The sequence below is a fragment of the Monodon monoceros genome, unplaced genomic scaffold (assembly GCF_005190385.1).
Source record: "Monodon monoceros isolate NGI ecotype Baffin Bay Population unplaced genomic scaffold, NGI_Narwhal_1 Super_Scaffold_3, whole genome shotgun sequence".
Lineage (NCBI taxonomy): Eukaryota > Metazoa > Chordata > Mammalia > Artiodactyla > Monodontidae > Monodon > Monodon monoceros.
Genome location: NW_021703780.1, coordinates 21923388 through 21941732, shown reverse-complemented (window position 1 = coordinate 21941732; position 18345 = coordinate 21923388). Strand labels below are relative to the sequence as shown.

General features: G+C 43.2%; 1 non-coding gene across 1 annotated transcript; it reads left to right on the top strand.

Moving 5' to 3' along the window:
* Window positions 1–17287: 17287 nt before the first annotated feature.
* TRNAW-CCA lies at window positions 17288–17359 on the top strand. The gene has a single exon. It is a non-coding gene; the product is annotated as a tRNA-Trp (tRNA).
* Window positions 17360–18345: the final 986 nt, after the last annotated feature.

Here is an 18345-nt window from a genome sequence, read left to right as displayed (position 1 = left end):
AGCCAGTTTAATTAACTATTCAATGTTCCTGTTTCTTCATCTATAGGTTGGAGGTCAGACTAACACTTGCTACTTAAGTTATCTGGGGAGGACTTAGAATAACACCTGCAAAAATACTGAATGGCCATGCTGCACACCTGAAACTAACACAATTTTTAAACAAACTATACTCCAATTAATACAAGTTTTTAATCTAGAAAAAGGCATTTTAAGTTATGCAAGGTCACCAGAAAAAGAAAAAATACAGAGGAGCAAAAAGAGTAAGTTATATTTCTAGCCCTGACCTCCTGTATGGACTGCACACTTGGTTATTCAACTGCCTACTCTGCATCTCCATTGGATCACTAATACCCTCTTGCACCTTTCCATTCCGTGCTACCTACTCCCCTTGCCCCCACTACCTGTTTCTCTCTCGGTTTCTTATCGCAGAAAATGGCAATTCCATCTTCACAGTTTCTTAGACCTTGGACCTTGGCATCATCCTTGATCCACTCCTTTATTTGCACGCCACATTGAAGTCTATCAGCAAGGCCTTCTTACTCTATTTTTAAAATAAATCCAGCACTGACCCCTTCTCACCACTTCCAACACTCCCCCTCGGTATAAGCCATCCTCATTTCTCCCCTTGATGTCTGCAGCAGCTCCCAGCTGGTCTTTAGGCTTCTATCCTGCCCCTCCTAGCCTCCCCCCTTCCCCCCCCAGCCCAGTTTCAGTTTAGCATCTAAAGTAACTTCTCAAAACGTTAAGTCAAGCTCAGTTCCTCCTCAGCTCAAAACTCACTGGTGGCTTCTTTCTCAGAGGCAAAGCCAAGGCCAGCATGATGACTTTCAAGGTGTGTGTGATCTGTCCCTCCAGGCCCCTCTGATCCTACCCCTTCTGATTCTCCTGGTCACTCCCTGCCCTCTGGCTGCACTGGCTCCTTTGCTACTCTTCAAACAAACCAGTGTGCTTCTGCCTCTGGGCTTTGGCACTGCGCTTCTCCCTTCTTGGAATGCTTTTCCCCCAGCTATTCCTGTGGCTTGCTCCCCTACTTCATCATCACCCTATTTTATTTTAATTTTTTAAATTGAAATATAGTTGATGTACAATATTTTGTAAGTTCAAGGTGTACAATTCATCACCCTATTTTAAACTATACCTTCCAATGCAATATTCTGTTATCTCCTGAGTGCATATTAACGTGCGCCAAACTGTATATTTTACTATTCCTTTTTTTTTTTTTTTTTCTGTCTTCTTCCACTGGAAGGTATGTTCTTTGTGAATGGGAAAGTTCTGTGGTGTTCATTTCTGTGCCCTGGGCACTTAGAAGAGTAACTGGCACATAGTCATGGATCTTTGCTGAGTTGATGAATGAATGAATGAAATGAATAGGGAACCCCTGAGGGAAGCTGGAAAGTGAGGGGTCTAGGATGAGAATGGGAAAATAGCCTCAGAAAGGAAAAAAGACATCTGCTCTGTTGAAATCAGAACAAACAGATTAGAAAGGGCAGGTGCAGGTCATGGGGCAGGAAGTTTGGCAACTCCCCCTTCTCTTTTCTCTCTGAGGTGGCATTACCTTCAGAGATGTGGGGAAAGGATGTGGTGATGAAGGATCACAGCTAATGTTCACTGAACTTAGCTACGTGCTACGTCTGTACTGGGTGTCCTCCACACCTTTGTCTCATTTCCTAACATCTGCTCAAAGTAGTAGTTGTAATTAAATCAATTTCTGGGTGGGAAAAATAGAACTTCAGAGAGGTTAAGAAGCCTGTCCCAGTTTGTCTGAATGAGTAGAATAAACAAGGTCAACCAGGTGTGGTGAACAGGCAGAGGAAATGGGCACAGAAGTAGGAAACCGAATGATGGATTTGGGGCACTGCAGGTGGTGTGGTCAGGCCAGTGTAGGGCGGTGCGTGTCAGGGAGTGTCCAGGGATGGAGCAGAAATAGGACTGGACCATCGAGTGACTGCATTGCGGGGTTAAAAAGTGCACAGATTGCACTTTACCTTTTCGTGTAGTGTTTCTTCAACTGAGTTACGTAAGAACCTTGGTTAGGCAAAAATTAATTTCCAAATACATCTGAAAATATACCTTCAAAGTCCTGAGGGAGCCAATTAAAAAATGTAGCATTAAAAGTTAAAATCTGTCATTAGGGAGTTCCTTTGTCACTAATGCAGTTATGAACATAGCAGTTAGGTTGGAAACTGGAACCACTCAGCAATAATTGATTACAAGGATGTTAAGCAGGTGATATAGGATCTGCTTAGGTTGTGTTTGTTGATTAAAATTAACATTAAGACAATTTTTCAAAAAAAATATTGAAAATCCTTTTAGGATTACAAATGTCCATAGCATCCCCCACCCCAGTAAGACCGCAGAAGGCAATGGGAAGCCACAGAAGGTTTGGGACTTGAGAGGAATGTAATTGGGTTTCTATTTTAGCAAGTCTACTTTGAAACTCTAGACAATGGTAAACTTTTCAGAAGCAATGTCTTGCTTATGCTGGTTGTTTTTCAGATTTCTTGTCTGTTTCCTAATATTTATTTATACTAAAAGTCGTAAAAGGAAAAGGGCAGCAGCAGCTCTTGGGGGAATGGAAGCAGCTTGCTGTTAAGAGAAGGGTCTTGGTAACCTAATCCCAGGGATCTGTGTTAAAAGAAGAAAACCTGGGGGAGGTATTCTATGCCTCGGAAGGGGTCCTGGGCTAAGCAGTAACCGGACTTGCCCTGAGGGGAGGAGAGGAGGCTCCTTGGGTGGGTGCTGGCAGCATTGTGCAGCAGGGGGTCCAGGAGGAAGGGCAAGTTGACAGCAAAGGAGATGGAGTTCAGTTTTGGCCACAGGTTTGAACACCTTTGGGGAACTTCCCTGGTGGCGCAGTGGTTAAGAATCTGCTTGCCAATGCAGGCAACACGGGTTCGAGCCCTGGTCTGGGAAGATTCCTACTTGCCGTGGAGCAACTAACGAGCAACTAAGCCCGCGTGTGGCAACCTCAGAAGCCTGAGCGCTGAAACAAGAGAAGCAGGCGCAATAAGAACCCCGCGCTCCGCAACGAAGACCCAATGCAGCCAAAAAGAAAAAAAACAGAAGAAAAACCTTTGGGGCATCCATGAGGTATGAACAGAACTATTGGGATTCTATGGCGTAAATCCAGATAGCGTAAGAGTAAGCAAGGCCTCAGGGGAAAGAATCAGGAGAAAGGCACCTGTTAAGTGAAGCGCATAAAGTCTTAGAGGGAAAAGAAAAAATCCAATTTACTCACCATCCACTTTCTGGGCTTTTCTCCAGCCTGAAGTAGGACAAAGAAACCTCGTGAGATAAATGGTACATGAGAGGGTCTCAAATCGTATACACAGGAGAGAGAAGCACAGAACTTACGGAGCTTTCTTTGGAATTTCTCTGTGAAAGGACAAGAAATGATTCAGTACCGTCCACAAGAGACGAGCCATGTTTACGTGGAAAGGGCCTCGGGGAGACCCCTTCCTGCATCATGTGTGCAGTGAGTCCTGTGAGCTGTCCTAGAACTAGGAAAGCTAGGGCACGGTCAGCGTCACAGGGTGAGGGAAATAACAAGTAGGGTGGCTGGTTTTGAGGGAGGAAGGACTGAATTAAAAACCTCACCTTCAAATCCCCTTAATCCTCTTCATCCTTGTCCTCTCCCTTCCCCTCTGTCCAATCCCTTTTCCACAGTCTTCTTTGGACCTCACTGCCCCGGTCTTCTGATTGCTTTACCTTTGGTCCAGCGTTCTCGCTCTTTCTCCTGGCGAAGCTTCCAGATGAAACCAAGAGCAGCCAGCAGAAGTCCCAGAAGAAGCAAGAGTGAAGTCTGAGCTGCTGCCCAAGGAAAGTCCTTCAGCAAGAGGGTGCCTGAGCCAGAAGTGCTGGGCGTTATTCCTGCAGAGAAAAGCAGGAAACGGCCAAGGACTGTGGGTACTGGAGCACACAGAGGCTGTCTCCGGACTCTCCGAGATTCCTGGGCCAGCCCAGTGGCAGAGGGGCCTGGCTGGGAGAGCGACTCCAGCTTTGCCCCATTCTCTCCCACAGGATGGTTGGGAAACCAAGATACCTTGAGAGTCATCATGGAAAACAACAACAACAAATAAACATAAAGGCTCTGGGACCCAGTGTTAAATCAAGGAGGCTCAAATCACTCCTGAAATATGGAACTGAAACTGGGATCCCGAGGAAGGGATGGAAATTGTTCCCTTTTCCTCAGATCATGAGAAGAGGAGCCTTCCACTGAGAATCACCCCGAATGTGGGAGCCCCTCAAGTTACTTGCAATAGTTGAGAGAAGTATATTTTTGGTAGGGAAGTGGATGCTGCTGGGAATCAGAAGCCCTGGGTACTAGTCCCACCCCCACTGCTTATTCCGCTTGTGGTTTCAGCCAAGCCACCCAGTGTCCCTCTGTCTTGATTTCCTATAAAGTGGAGAGTTCAATAATATTACCTGTGCTATCAACACCACCAGCTCAATAAGAAAATTGTGAGAAGAGAACTTGGCTATCTATATGAACTTTTATGCATGTGTTTCTTTTCAATCTCCCTTAGCACCTAGCCCATGCAATTCATTTAGTTAGCATCCAATAAACACCACTGTGTTGAAAAAGAAAAGTGAGAGTGTAAACCCTTTATTTCTCTATCAGAAAAAGGATTCCATGTGAACAGAGAGCCTTTCCAAAGAGGTTTTACAAATTCAGTGACACATTATATGTGTAGAAAAAGTTAAATTAACAAAATAAAAAACTACCTGTATAGCCAGAACAGAGTCATAACTGGACATAAATGTAACAGCCTAAGGTCAATGCATGGAGCATAATCAAATTTCCTCCCAATATCTGACAAAGGTCCTTGTCGTGAGGACTAAAGGAACAGTGAAAAATCAGTTGTTGTCACCTTCCTAATACAGTAGAATTTTTATTGACAGAGTAGGTTCTAGCAATTTTTCCTGAAACTAAAGCATCATGTTTTTTTGTTTGACTAGTCATTATTTCCCACAGCAACCTACAGAGGACTTCCCCATTTCTGTATTTTTGTTCTTCCCTCCATAAAATTTAACCCTAGATTGTATACTGTTTTGTACCATTTCCTAGCTATTTTGTACTGGTAATGCTTTACAGTGAAAACCCTGTATGTCCTAATAAAGGATAATTTTTTAAAAAGGTAAATATATAAAAAGAAAGTGTCAATGATTTATTTAACTTATTAATTAATAAGAAAACCAGTAAAAATGTTAAAAGTGGTTCAAATGAGGATTTGATTTATAAAATCTTATATTCTCTATCAGAGAGAATTCGTCTGCGTCACCAAGCACAAGAACCATTTGTATTACTCTCACTGTTCTATAAGTTAACATCTGCCTCTACAAAGTTGTAAATGGTCTAGAAAAAGAAACAAGGGCTCAGTCCTACAGAATCAGAGATCTCCAGTGTGAGGTCTGCTAGACAGTGTCAGTATTCCCTTGAAGAGATACCCAGTAATCTTTTTTTTTTTTTTTTTTTTTTTTGTGGTTGGTACGCAGGCCTCTCACTGTTGTGGCCTCTCCTGTTGCGGAGCACAGGCTCCGGACGTGCAGGCTCAGCGGCCATGGCTCACGGGCCCAGCCGCTCCGTGGCATGTGGGATCTTCCCAGACCAGGGCACGACCCCGTGTCCCCTGTATTGGCAGGCGGACTCTCAACCACTGCGCCACCAGGGAAGCCCTAATAATTTTTAATGTGAAAACATAGTTAACAAATTTGGGGACTACTGGGGACTAACATATTTGGTACTGTGCCTCCCAAACCTTCAACATCTTTTACATTCTTGACATTTTTTTTTTCAATAGTATGAGAAGGTCTGTGCAGATGCAGCCTCAGGCCCCGCAGGACATATACACACATCTGTCCTCTATATAGAATTCTGAAGCCTCCCCTCGATTTCTCACAAGAAAACTAGAGTTCTCTGAAGTGAATCAGATCACAGAAAAGGAGGGAAGAATCTCATTCATTCCAACTTTGCTCCTTTTTAGGAGCAGATCACATCTCAGAATCCTACTGTACCCTCTTTCTAAGACACCAATAATAAAAGCCGAGAGTTATCCAGTGCTCTCCCTGCTCTAGGAGCTGTGTGCATCCCCAGGACTCAAGTAAGCCCCAGGGGTGCGAGTTTTTGTTTATTCTCCTCTTTGCACCAAACCTGCCAGGGAGGTATTATGGTCCTAATTTTTGCATAAAATTGATGCTGAGAGAAGTTGAATAATGGAGCAAAGTCACTCAGCCAGCGAGTAGCAATGCCAGAGTGAACCTGGCTCAGTCTGGCACAAAGCCTGACCTCTAAACTGATTCAGCTGTGCGGCAGGCCTGCCCTGTTGCTGTGGCCGCCTGCGCTGACCCCAAGGAACAGGACCTCAGCTCAGACCAGCCGGTTAGGGGGCAAATCTGCTTCCGTGCAGGCCCATCAGCCAGCCAGTGAGGGCAGGAGAGGAAGCTCTGGCCAGCTGAGAAGTGTCACACAACAGTGCAAAGTTCCTTGGTTCAAGCCCAGCGGCTCTTTTTCCTGCCCGAACAGAGTTTATTTGGCCAGAGAATAACATGAAAGGGATACTATGGTTTTCTTGTTCCTTCTCTCAGACTTTTATCTACATTTACCTCCCACACATGTTCCTGCCCATCTCCCCTTTCTCCTCTGCTCCCCGTTTCTAGCACCTTGGCTTCAGTGATAGGAAACGTTTCTTCTCCGGAGTTTGTCAGAATTGGGTCACAGGAGCAGAAGAGTCTGGCCCAGATGCTGGACCAGGAGAGGCCAGGCAGGGGGGAGCACAATATCGCCCCGCGCCCCCCACAGCCTGCAGAGCGGGGCTCAGCTGCACATCCAGCAACACGGCTGCTGAGACAGAAGAAGGGAAGAGCCAGGGCGGTGACGAGGCCTAGAAACAGGGAGTGTGTGGAAGTAACAGAAACCAGGGTGGAGAGCTGCCCCAGGAGGGCCCCCAGGGGCCTGGGGAGGAAACAGCCCTGTCAACAGGAGCCTTCCTGGTCCCAGGATAAAACCTTAGGCCAGGAAAGTTTTTATAATCTTCCTTCTCAAAGTTCAGGTTGGCATTTAAAGCAGGTACGTTCATTCAACAAGCACTCCTCATTTGTGTGCCAGGTATTGTATTAGGAGCCAAGGGTGCAATAACTAGAACACAGGTTCTGCTGGCCAGGAATTCTCAGCAAAGAATTACCATTTATTATGTGCCAGCCATCATTCTAAGTGGTTTACACATGTACAAACTTCTGAGTCCTTACAAGAACCCTGGGAAGTAGGCACTGTTACCCCATCACCACCATTCTCATCAGGCTCACTTTACAGATGCAGGAAGTGAGGCAGAAGGAGATTCAGTGACTTGTCACAATTAGAGGAGAGTGACTCTAGACTTTGAAATCAGGCTGCTTGGCCCCAGGTCTGCTGGGGGCCAAACATCACGGACCAAAGAGAGCAACGTGTCGGTGTTGTGATGAGGGAAGTGACAGGAAACCTAGGGAGACTTCCAGGAGGGGGCAGCCTCTGAGGTGTAACTTGGAGAAAAAGAGAGATCCAGTGGCTAATACAGTTAACATCCAGTTCAAATTTGAATGTCAGATAAATAACAAATAATATTTTTGGTTAATATGTCCCAAATATGCATGAGACAAATTTAAATGGGCATCCTGGATTTTTACTTGTGAAATCTGGCAACAATGCTCATCGGTCAAATGTTTGCTTGGATAAAGACTACTTTGTCAGGGGCTGAGTGTTGGAGGAGGTGAAACTGCAGGGCTGACGGGGACGGTCACCGAGGGCCTTGGATGCCACGCTTAGCATTTTGTACTTTATTGTCATAAAAGGATGTAAAAGGAGAGGGGTTAGAAGGACCAGATTAAATGTGTGCTTTATGAAGGTCTCTCTCAGGACAACATGGAGGAAGGACAGGGAAGGCAACAGGAAGTAGGGAAACTATTGTAACAGCTGCGAGAGAGGTTCCAGTGACTTGGATGGAGACCAAGGGGCTGAAAAGGAGAGGGCAGGTCCAGGAGAGTGTAAGGTGACTAGGCTGGCTTGAGAGGCGCATCACCTATGCAGGGGCACGGGATCCAGACTCAGTAGGGCGCCACTCTTGAGTTAATGCTCTGCTGTTGCCATCTTGAAATTCTTAATAATTTTATCTTTGAACTTGTGTATTTTAAGTGAAGTCCAATGGGCCACCAGAGCGCGCTCATGAGGAAAGGATATGATCAGAATATGTGTGTCCACCATTTCGGCAGCTCCATTCCAGTTACAGTCTTTGTGATGCCCCATGAGCACAGAATTCCAGGGGGCCCACGAGGCGTGTGAATTCAGTGAGACTCAGAGTGAGCAGAAGGTAAGCAAGTTACACATACAACTGAGTAAATGCGGTGCTGACAGCCCCCAGGGGCCATGCTTCCCTTTTGAAGCAAACTTTGCTTCAGATGCAAAAAAAGCCAATGAAGTCCTAAGAAACACAATCCTATCATACCCTTTCGTGTGTTACTTCCTTGTATTTGCCAACCACTTATGCTTAAAATGATGACAGAGAAGGTCAGGAGAAGATAGGGCAACGCATCGTTCCTTTTTTCTCAGTCCTTCCTCATTTATCGATAAGTCAAAGAGTGTGTTGGTAGGATGTACCTATATGAAGAAGAGAAATAAAAACAGTGGAGTTAGTTTTGTGCATGGTTTCCATTGTTCTGGTGAGAGTGAAATACATGTACACTCTATGAGATACAAATGGTGTAATTTTAGTGATTCTACTCCGGAGTTAAATGCTCTGATATTTGCCTTTACAACTGACATTGCACATTATAAAGATGGACAGTGAAATTCACGTTAAGAATTAAAAATCTAATCTTTCTTTACTCAGAATAGTATTAACTAACAAAAGCCACCATGATGAGTTGAGGGAAAGACAGACTGTAGAGGGAAGAGAAAAGCTTTCTTTTTTAGTATTTTTAAAGGCTCTTTCCCTGCGTTTTGAAAAACGGGCTCCACATTTTCATTGTGTCCTGCAAAGTCCATTGCCTCAGCTCTGGGTAGAAATGGCACCTGCTGGAGGAGGGGGTAGAGAGAATGACTTTGCTGGCTTATTCCAAGGTCATGGTTTGGTGACTGAGGAAGGCAGTAGTACTTCTACTACTACTAGTGACAGGGCAGCCAGGAGGCAGCGCAGGTGATGCGTGGTGATGGCAGCTCAGCATCTCTTGCGTTGGAGGTGCCTGGGGGACGTTTAGACAGAACAATCCTCAGCTGGAGAGGCAGGCCTGGAGCCTAAGAGAGAGACGGATTATTCATGAGAGGCGGGCCTCGGGTTAAATGGTCAAAGCCTTTCAGGGAGCAGAGAGAGGGCGGGAGAAGAGCTGTTCACGTTTGCAGAGCACTTGCTAAGGCCTGTAACTCATTTGTTCCTCACTTTAGGAGGTGAGGGCTACTGTCCACATTTTACAGGTGAGGAGGTCGCTCAAAACCTTCCCTGACCACTCCCTCCTCCTCTCCTCTACTTTTCTTTCTTTTTTTTCTTTTTTTTTTGCGGTACGCGGGCCTCTTACTGTTGTGGTCTCCTCCGTTGCGGAGCACAGGCTCCGGACGCGCAGGCTCAGCCGCCATGGCTCATGGGCCCAGCCGCTGCGCGGCACGTGGGATCCTCCCAGACCGGGGCACGAACCCGCGTCCCCTGCATCTGCAGGCGGACTCTCAACCACTGCGCCACCAGGGAAGCCCCCTCTGCCTTTCTTTATCTCTCTTCTGTGCTTAATTTTTCTCCATAACATTTAGGTCACCATCTGACATATTGTATATGTTACTTATTTATTTTCTCTCTCCCTCTCACTAGCATGCCACTCCCTGAGGGCAGACTTTTGTTACATTTTGAATATTGCTCTTTTTGTCTCAACTGAGCTGGGACATGAGGACCCATGGGTGACGGGTTTTTCAGCATTACCACAGAAATGGATTTAATAAAACTGTAAGATAAAGGTCCATTACTCTTGATACCCCACTCGCATGTGTCTCTTCATTTTGTCATGTATAAAGCATGCTTATTTTTTTTTGATCCTCAACATTTCAGGCTGAGATAAAATAAAATGTATCAATATTAACATATACACACTACTATATATAAAATAGATAAACAACAAGGACCTATTGTATAGCACAGGGAACTATACTCAATATCTTGTAATAACATATAATGGAAAAGAATCTGAAAAAGAATATATATACATATATATGTATATAACCAGATCACTTTGCTGTAAACTTGAAACTAACACAACATTGTAAATTAACTATACTTCAAAAAAAAAAATCTCAGAAAAAAATGTGGGTAGGAATCATTATCCAGCTGGGTTGTTTCTGTGAGGCAAAAATGAAACAGTATCTATAACACGTTGTAAAATGTAAGGTCCCTATGAACGTCACTAACCGCTGTCCAGAAAATTATTTTTTCCCTTCAGTAACTTGCTTGTCCCTCTCCCCTGCTCTACCTCTCATTCGTCCTTCCAGCCCTCCTACGCCACCTCTTCCTCCTTCCTCCCCTTCCTTCCCATTCTCCACCCCCCACCCCCGCGCTTTCCTCCTCCCTCTCTTTCCTCCCTCCTCCTCCCTCTCCCTCTCCTGGGCTCTAGTCCCTTCCCCCACGTCTCCTTCTGCCCCCTCCGCCACCTCTGACTTCTGATAATTATCTTTAGACTTTTCCGCCTCCTGGTGGCCAATATGCATCAGTGCATGTGTTACGTGCCTGGGAAACAGTCTCCGTCTCTCTACCAGTATGAAAGGAGTGGGTAATAAACAGGCAAGCCAAGGGCTGTGCTGTGCAGAATCCCAAAAGCCGAAAGACGTGGTGTTTTCCCGCAAGAACATTATAAAAGATTTAGAAGGTCCCATGAATAGATTAGGATTCTGTAGGCCACAAATTCAGGAGTTAATTCTGTATGCTTATTTAATATACAATATAAACCGAGGTATATCTCAGTCCCCAGCCCTTTTCTGCTTAGTGGCAGGACCTTAGCCAAATCGGGCTACATCTAAGTCAGTGGGCTTTGTCTTAGTCCAGGACTTTATCAACTAACTTGGGGACTACACGTTTTTTCGGAATTTTATGTCAGTTTGCGCATGAAGAGAAGGGCTCTTTGTCCAGGTACCCGGAAGAGTTGCCGGCTCTCAACTGATATCTGCCCACTAGGAGATCTGCCGCTACATCCTTGTGCGCTGGTTTCTCAGCGTGGAACCTCGCAAATCCCCGCGTCTTTCCTCTACATCCTGGCGAGGTGTCCGGGGGGACTGTGCGCCTCTCAGCCACATGCACACCGAGCGGGACCCGGAAACCTGCTTCAGTGGAGCTTCCGTTCCACGCTGTGGTTCTGCCTCAGCTCCTCCGGAAGCCGGGTCCACTGGGTTCCTACATCTTTTTTTCTAAAGTAATCTTGATTTTTTTTTTTTTTTACTGTGATCCACAGTAAGAAATACATTTTATATTGTAACTCAAGACAGCATCCATATTTATATAGATACCATTTGCTCTTATACCTTTTTGTTCTATTTGATATTTTTAAAATGTTGGTCGCTACTCAATGTATTGATTTTACAATCCATTAATGAACCAGGACCTGCAGGTTGAAAAGAGGTTGAAAAGCACTGTCCTATGATTATTGTCTGTGGCATAAACGTTATGCCTCAAGTCCTGCAGGGCTCTGCTTTGTTACCCAAAAGACAGGATTTTGAGGCTCGAAAGTTTACTTTCAAATTACAGTTTTTGACATGGATATTTTAAAATGATTTTGAAAGTCAAGATGCACTTATGTCTCATCATATTAATGCTGTAAGAACACTTTTATTCTGGCATGAGGCCGAGCACAGAGTTTTCTGATGCAAAAGGATAAATACATGAGTTAACATTTCTTAATATTTTCTTGCCTACACCTTCTCCCCAATATGCCAAGGTGGCATATTGATTATTTTGCATTAAAGTTACTTGAGAAACGTTCAGTACAAGAAGAATACTCTGACTCTCCTTTTTCTCACTGAGAAAGTTTCCATGGAAAGGTATCCTCCCTATGCCGAGAGGATGGAGGACATCCTTATCTGGGGAGACAGGGAATTGGAGGCTGAGAAAGCTGTATACACAAACTTTGTTACTTCTTCATTAATTTGCTACCCCAAGCAAAAAACCCTTTGTTTTGTCAAATCTTCACAAATAATTGATTATTTTTGTCTAAAAAGGAGCATAAACAGCCTGCTTTGGTCACTTCTTAGGTCCTATGCCTAAGGGGCTTCCATATACACCAAATTAAATTTCTTTTTCTCCTGTTAATCTGTCTTATAACAATTTGATTGTTAGACCAGCCAAAATAAACTAGAAGGGTAAAGGAAAATTGTTCCATGCCTACACGAGGGATCTGGAATTTTTTCTGTAAAAGGCTGAATATTATATATTTTTGGCTTTTCTGGCCATGTGGTCTCTGTCATAACTACACTTGTGTTGCAGCCATAGATGAATGGACATGGCCGTGTCCCAATGAAACCTTATTTATTTATGGGCGCTAAAATTTGAATATTATATAATTTCAATGTGTCACAGAATATTATTCTTTCCATTTATATTCAACCATCTAAAAATGTAAAAACAGCTGTGAGTGATACAAAAACAGATGATGGGCTAGATTTGGCTCAAGGACTATGCTTGCTGACTCCTGCTTTAATCTAACGACTTGACAGTTGAGAACTTTCCCAAGGCCTGGTTTTAAAATTCTACAAAAAAATTGGGAAGTGATTTACTCAAATGAAGGAAATCTGGTGAAGGAACTGACCTTAAATCATAGCTTGACTCTTTGTTAAAGTGCTTTATATTTAATACAAATCAAAATGCATAAGTGAATTATTAGCATTTCTATACCTGCGATCTACTGTGTGTTTTATATACTGGATGCTTATATCTTAAAAAGGAAAACTTTCTATTTAGTGGAATATTTGTAATTTGCTGTTCTCTATGATGTTTATGCTATAAAACTTAGGCACTTCTATAAATACATATAAAATGTAAATGTGTGTAATACTAGAGTTCTTATAAGTGTTACTGCATACTAAAAGGAATTGATCCAAAGGACAAACTCTAATGATAAGATTCATTTATAGGTTTACTAAAAAAAATTTTTTTTTTGTAGATTTCATACTTTGATCATAGCTGAAGGGGTGGCGGGGTGTGTGGATATTGTGTCAGTCAAGCTGCCTGTTGTCAGGTTCATCCCCTACCCTTCTCTTGCTCTGCTCTGTACCACAAAGAACTACATTTCCCAGCCTTCCTTCCCCCCTGGCTTCTGGGTAGGTGTAGCCAATGGGAGGACTGACAAAAGATTGGAATGCGGGAGGAAGGCAGAGTCCAGGGCATTTCTCCATCTCTCTGCTTCCTATAGCATTTTCTGCTGCAGCTGCATCTGTTCTCAGACTAGAGCTCCTCCTTCTGGCATCCTAGTTCCTGCTACTCATCCCTGGGTCATCCTCTGTTCTAGCCCCCGCTCTGGGCTCTAACGCCACCTCTTCCCATTGTCCCTCCATCTTTAGGAGCATAACAGCTTCTTGCTGTTGATAATCTCTGCATTACCCTCCTGTGAGTCCCTATACTGACAGCCAGTTCATTTTGCTCTCTCTTACAATGTCTCTTAAATATGGCCCAGACCATCTGCTCCTTGAAGGTTGGGAAGGCAATCTCTGATATGAAATCATAACTCAAAAGACAGACTCCTAAGGACTCTTAAGTGTAAACTTTCTCTCCTGAAAAGTCAGGTTACTGACACTGTTAAAGTCCGCTGACCAAAGACCTCCAGGAATACACTTGTAGTCAAAGTTAGGTTTGGGGGAGAGAGCACACTGGAGGAATCTTGGGGCATCTAGCTAAAAGGGAGTTGGGAGAAGCTTATTATTCTAAGGAGGGTGTGAGGAAATCAGACATCAGTTATGGATTGGGTGTTGTCAGAAAGCAGGGCAATTCAGTGAGTAGGTATTTCAGTAATCTTTATGTAGGAGGAAGGAGGATTAAAGTGGGGCTGGAGCTGTTACTGGTCAGAAAGCACAGTCACTTAAGCTGGAAAGGGGGTTACTTATCTCTGTGATCGCAGAGTATCCTTATCTCTTTCCTGTTTCAGACATAGTTATGGAGGGACCTTGTCTCCACCTTGTTCTATCACAGGTAACAGAGTGGCCTTGTCTGATTATTGTTAATACTGTAAAACATTGTGTTCAAGTGTCCTGGCATTTAGCTTCCAGCTCCTGGATTTTTTTATTTGTTTTTTTAATAGTTGTGACACCAACCTCACAGACATATTGAGAAGATTGAATATAATTATATAACACCATATGAAAATTCAGAGAAATGTTTTCGGGCACATAGTAAGTGCTTAAAATAAATATTAGCTTCTTCTTATTGTCGTTATTGCTAAGCAGTGATAGACTAGACCCTGGAGCCAGCTTGTACTGGTTTGCAGGAGCCAACTGTACACATCTCTACCTAGCTCAATGTTCAATGATTTCAGTGACTTCACAGCTGTAGCTTGAGTCAGCTATGGTAGGAGAATCTATACCAGAATAGTGTTTTTCCCTGGAGAGCTGGTTATTAAACATATCAACATACCACTGCCTGGGATGACCAGGAGCCTCAGTAGCCCAGTGAGAAATGGATGTGGAAATGGAAGGGCACTTAAGAAAAGTATTTGTTTTGATTGGAGTCAGAAGAAATTGGAAAGTCAGTCTAAAGTAAAGTCATACCTAATATGAAGTCCACATTATTATGAGAATTTTAGGGTAGTATAACATTTGCAGAGCACCACTATCCATTTCTACATTTCTTTTTTTTTTAATGTGTACAAAGCTTTATTTTTTCTTGATCAATATATTTTTATTGAAGTATAGTTGATTTACAATGTGTTAGTTTCTGCTGTATAGCAAAGTGATTCTGTTATACACATACACACACACACACACACATATATATATATATATATATATACATTCTTTTTTTAAAATATTCTTTCCCATTATGGTTTATCATAGGCTATGGAATATAGTTCTCTGTGTTATACAGTAGGACCTTGTTGTTTATCCATTCTATATATAAAAGCTTACATCTGCTGACCTCAACCTCCCACTCCATCCCTCTCCCAACCCCCTCTCCCTTGGCAACCACCAGTCTGTTCTCTATGTCTGTGATTCTGTTTTTGTTTCATAGTTAGGTTCATTTGTGTCATATTTTAGATTCCACATATAAGTGATACCATACGGTATTTGTCTTTCTCTTTCTGACTTACTTCACTTAGTATGATAATCTCTAGTTGCACGTTCCTATATTTCTGCCCAGCTTGGATTTATAAGGTGAGGAAGTGAAGTGCAGGAAGAATCCTAAAATAGTTTACAAAATAATTTACATTATTAACGAGGTAATAATTTTTAGAATTTTGGAGAAATTTGTGTATTTTCTGCCATACGTGTAGCATGTGTGTGCTAATGACTCCCATTACTTTATCACTTGGTGTATTATGAGAAAGATGTAATTATGATATTTAGAGTTAAGCACTAAAATGTGGGACATTAATAAGCAGGCAATAGTAAAACAGTATTGTATTAGTGATACCAGTTGCTTTATAGCACCCGTAAAAAACCCATAAACCCCCCCCCATAAATCTCAGTTTCTCACCTCAATAAATGTTTTTCTCTCAGGCAACATCTAGGGCAGATTGTCTGGTTGGTCTTCACATGGTCGCTGAGAGACTATCGTGTGACTTTGGAGTCTAGGACCATGGAGTCCTCTGCGTTTGACAGATAGAAAGGCAAAGGGACATAGAGAGGAACCCCCCAAATCAGGAGAGGCTTTCCTGGGTCAAGCTTCAAAGTTTCGAACTGACCGGTTACAATTCTTTCTATATTCCATTGTCCAGATCTCAGCCACATGGCCGAAACTAATTGCAAGGCAGGCTAGGAAATGGAGTTTAGACTGAATGTTTGTGTCCCCCCCCAAATTCATATGTTGAAACCTAATCCCCAGTGTGATGGTATTTGGAGGTGGGGCCTTCTGGAGGTGATTCAGTGGAGCCCTCATGAACGGGATTAGTGTCCTTATAAAAGAGACCACAGAGGACTCCCTGGCCCCTTCCACCATGTGAGGACACAGCCATACTGAACTGCTGATGCCTTGATCTTGGACTTTCCAGCCTCCAGAACTATGAGAAATAACTGTTTTTTTTGTTTGTTTAAGCATCCAGAACTATGGAGAACTATGAGAAATAAATGGGGTTTTTTTTGTTTAAGCCACCTAGTCTATGATATTTTGTGATAGCACCCCAAACAGACCAAGACAATTGTATTTCCAAGAAGAAAAGGAAACAGACTTTGATAACTACTCTAGCAGCCTCTGCTGCAATAATTTACCACGTGTTCTGTGTCACAGGGGATCCACAACCAAAATGAGGGACATATATCAAGTCTGAGAGTCTGATTTCTTAGAGAGGCCGCCATCCCTCTGGGTCAACTTCCTGGTGTTTGTTCTTAGCAGGGAGTGGTAGCCATGCTATGGTGAGGTGGGTGTGGTAGCCAAAGAGGATATGTTATGTGGAGGGCAAGCTGACCTCTCAGACGGGCCCCCAAAGAGGCTGTGCCTTAGCTTTTAGTTTAGTTATTTTCAATAGGTAATCAATAAATATATAAGTAAAATATATGGTATACTAGATGCTGATATATAGTATGCAGCATCTAGCCTAGGAAAAGCAAGGAAAAGAGATAAGGAGAATCAGAGGTACACAATTTTGAGACTACTGGACAGGATATTCTGAAAAATGATCCACTACTGTAAAACAGACGCACCTCTCTCTGAAAATTAAAATTTCCAGTTCTTAATCTTGAAAAATGGGTTCAGAGCTCAGGATTCATTTTTCAGAATATCTTTTTCTAGGAGTTCAAAGCGACCTCTCTCTTATTTACATCTCGGGAAAAAATCTCATTGAGATTCGAAACCCGCCTGCAGTTTCCCAGACAGGCGCTTTAACCAGTCAAACCATGGTGACGGGATCACTTGCTTCCTCCGGCCAAAAAGATTTCCTACTCTTCTTAGGGGCAGTTTCAGATCCAGTGATCAGATTAAAAAGAACTCTCGCAGTATGAAATCGATCATTTCAATTAAGGACAAGAGCGGGTGTAAGGAGACGCCGCTGTCGCGCAGATGGGATGCGGCGCAATTAAACTTCACTTACTTAGTACAGGTGATTAATTTCATAGATCAGGTTGACAGGTAAAGGAGAAGGGGGGCTCCCGCAGGACCTCGTGGCGCAACGGTAGCGCGTCTGACTCCAGATCAGAAGGTTGCGTGTTCAAATCACGTCGGGGTCAACTGTTTTAGTGTCTGTGGGGTGTACTGGTCTATGAAGTGAAACGTAGAGAACGACAAAAATTCCTTCCCTGCTTTCTCCAAAGTTGGATACCCTTAAGACACCTTTAGAAAGTAAATAAATAGGTAGGTGTACACTACTGTTACGTGCTTTGGGGGTTTTTCTCTGGGCCCATAAAGACATTTTTATTCTTTTGTTGCAAAAGACATTTTTCTTTCATTGCAAACGTTCTGAATTTCACTCTTCACTAACTCCCAGCCTTCTCTCCACGCTCACTTCTGTGCTCCCCGACCCATCTCCTGACCCACGTCTCTCTCCAACCGTCAGAAGCTTAGCAGATCTTCTCAGACAACTAGTCAGATTCGAGAGGGTGACCTCAGCTCACCTGCTTCACACCTGGGTCAGCTTTTCCTTGCTAGAGAGCTTACATAGCAAGCAGATTCGTGGCTCTCTGCGATTCCCCTACTCCTGCAAACCATGGAAAGAGTCAGTTCATTTCCGGATGCAGAAAACCTGAACGTAGTTTTTTGTTTGGTTTGTTTTGTTTTGCCAAATTGAGACTAGAGGAAATGAACCATTACATCATAGAAAGTTAATCCTCTGGGCTAGAAGTTCCCTGAACCCCCTAAAACTCTGTTAAAAAAAAATGTACAGGAATGTGCATTTTTTCTTACCTGGGACTCGAGAACCCTCCAACAGATTATGAACGGTCACATGACAGCATGGAAGAAAGGGAAAGCACAATTATTTCATCAGAGCCTATTATTTTGTATAACTTAGAATGACTTTAAAACATGACATATGGAATATCAACAGATATTTTGTTATAGATGTAATGTACACATTCACATAGCACCTAGTAACAGACATTGCATCTAAGCATGCCTTTGTGCATGGGGAAGAGTATCCAAAGTAATCTTTATCCATTTCTTATTAGCCCTATTCTTAGTAGTTAGTTCAGGGCCTTGGCCATCACATTACACAAGA